The following is a 2,748-nucleotide window of genomic DNA, read 5'->3' as shown; positions in this document are numbered from 1 at the left end:
TCCCTGGAGCGAGACCAGGGTGTGTTTGGGAGCTCCTGGTGACTCTCAGCTGTGGATCCCTCGAAGTGCCTTGGCCTGGGCTTTTGCCCCTGGACCTGGGCTGCTATTTAAACTGGGAAAAGCCTGTGGCTTTCGGGGAGGAGGGGGGTGCACATTGCATCGCTGGGCTGGGGGACGCTGCCTGGGTGGTGTTTGCCGCTGCTACGATGAAAACTGGTCTGGGAACGGTGCTTCAGTGCAGTGTTTTTGAAGAGAACCGACTAAATAAAAGATGCCTTTAATAAACTGTGCCTTCGGGGAACCCCTCTATCTCTGTCCCAGACTGTTTCTGCGTCAAGATAAGATTGCTGAGCAGCTGGCTTTGTGCTCTGCTTTGGGTGGTGTAGATGGGGGAAGGGCGCTGGGATTTCTTTTAGGGTGCAAACATTCGTTAGGATCACCTTTATTTGTAAAGTAACTGCAGACAAGCAGTGCACTGGCTAACATCTTCCCTGAATGCCTGGCTTCTCTGCTGTGGCCAAATGGTGGGGAGAGTGATCTCAAGGGAAGGAGGGAAAGAAAACACCGGGCGAACTGTGCTCCCTTTGTTGGAAAGGGTCCCCTTTTCCCCATCCCAGCCCTCCTGGCTGCCACCCGATGGCTGCTGTCCCAGCTTCAAGCCGGGAGTGCGGGCTTGGCCGGCGGTGGGTTATGGGGCGTTGGTGGTGGGATCACGATGTTGGGCTTGTGCAAGGACATAGCTGCTGCAGATGAGCCAAATTGTGGAGCTAGGAGGAATAAATCCATGTGAGGCGTGGTCGATGGCAGACGGGAGCTCCTGGCGTAAGCAGGCTCAGCTAATTTAATCTGCGGTGGACCCAATCTGCTTTGTCTTCTAGTTGAGTTAAATATACCCTTCGAGTTGTGGTTACGGAGGCTAACTCCGATTTTGATTATGCAAAACGCGCTAACATGGGACGCAGCTGGCGGCCTCTGAACGGAGCCGGGAGGAGAGTGGGATGGGGCATCCTGTGGCCAAGATCCTCGCTGTGTTCTCCTGCTAACCTGTATCTGGGCCACAGCCAAGGTGCAGGACATTTCATAGGAACCTACCTGGAGACCTCTAGCTCCTGGTTATTGGGCAATGCAGATTTGGGAAGCACTAGTTCTTGCGGTGTAGCCATAAGCTTTCATCGTCTAGCAGATTTTAAAGTTCAGTGGATGTGCTGCAGCCACCTGGGCATGGCTGGTGGCTTCAGGACAGGGAAAAGGGCCCTTTCCATCTTTGCAGAATTCCCAGAGGCAGCAGTTCAGTACTTCTGGATGAAAAGGAATAAAAAGCTGTTGGTCAGCTTAAGCAGCAGTTGGAAGAAGTTTTAGTCTTGGAAGGCAAAATGGAAGTTAAATGCCAGTGGGGAAGTGTAATGTATTAGCCCATAGTTGGCACCTGGGAATTTATGTGCCTGGGATTAACATCAGCAAGTTGTGGCTGCGTTTGTGCTGGGGGCTACCCGTTTGCACCCTAGTCGGTCTGTGTTGGTGCTCCGCCAGAGCTGCTGGGTGGATTTCTGGTTGCTTTATGTCCTGAGGTTTGTCTTGTGTGACAGCATCTCAGATTCTTCTGTGTTTGGCCCCACGAGAGTCCTCGAAAGATCAAATAGTCACAATGGGTAAAAAGCGCTGCTGCATCTTGGTCTTGTGGGAGGTGTACCTGTCTATGGCAGGGGGATTGGAACTGGATGATCTTCAGGTCCCTTCCAACGTAAACCATTCTGTGATCTTCTCTGGCACGCCAACCTCAAAGCCAAGAGTTGCTTTATCTTTTCAGCCTTCTCTATTGCAGGCTTCAAAACAGCCAAGAAAGCAGTTCATCAGGAGAGCTCTAATGAAATGTGGCTTCAGGATGTCCAATATTGGCAACTTCCGAGTTAAATACCTGGTGACAGTCTTGCAAGTGACTTGTGCCAGGATTTGCTGTAGGGTGGCAACCCGCTATTTGCCATTTGCTGATCTGCAGTATGTGACCAGGTTATCCTTGAGCAGCTGGATTTAACCCCATTATCCACCTGTGTGTTGGCAGAGTGGCGTGGTATGCCATGCCAGCCCACCGCGCTCTCCCACTCCTCTGCCCCAGTATGCCGGGAGGAGCTCGCATGGCTGCGGCAGCGGCTGGAGGTGAGGGCTTCCAGGGGAAATGGGTGTTTGTCCTCCGTGGGACGATTGATTGTGTCTGTTATTTAAAAAAAAAACAACAACAAAACAACAACCTCCTGGAGAGAGATAATTAAGCTGATTGAAGTGTTTAAATGAATGAGTTTCCCTTTAATTTAAAAAAAAAAATAAAATAAATGTATCATCATGGTACCTAAAAGCATGAGCCACTGACTTGCTTTATCCCTGATTCGGCTTACAGATGGAGAGGGGAGGCAAATTTCAGGTAAAAGCAGATGGAAATCAGCTTTACCCTTGAAAAATCAACTCCGTGGCCTCTGTGGCAATGCCTGTTAGTTAGCTGAGAAAAGCAGAGGTCTGCTTTCCCAGCACAGGGCGGTTTGTGCTTTCCTGGTGTCTCAGGAGCAGAGGAGCACTGGTACAGTCAGAAGAAGGTGTCCTGGCAAGGGTGAAAACCATGGTGGCCGGTGTCATGTCCTAAGCCCTTTGCCCCTTCATCCCCACAGTGTTTGCTGGGCCCAGCTCCAGCCCTGCACTCTGCCTTTCCTCTTTGCCGTATTAAATGATTTCCAGTGAGTGAAGAAGTGGGTGTTTGCC

Source organism: Charadrius vociferus, unplaced genomic scaffold, assembly GCF_000708025.1.
Source record: "Charadrius vociferus isolate BGI_N301 unplaced genomic scaffold, ASM70802v2 scaffold355, whole genome shotgun sequence".
Taxonomy (NCBI): Eukaryota; Metazoa; Chordata; class Aves; order Charadriiformes; family Charadriidae; genus Charadrius; species Charadrius vociferus.
The sequence above is the reverse complement of the archived record's forward strand: the minus strand, read 5'-3'. Positions refer to the sequence as shown.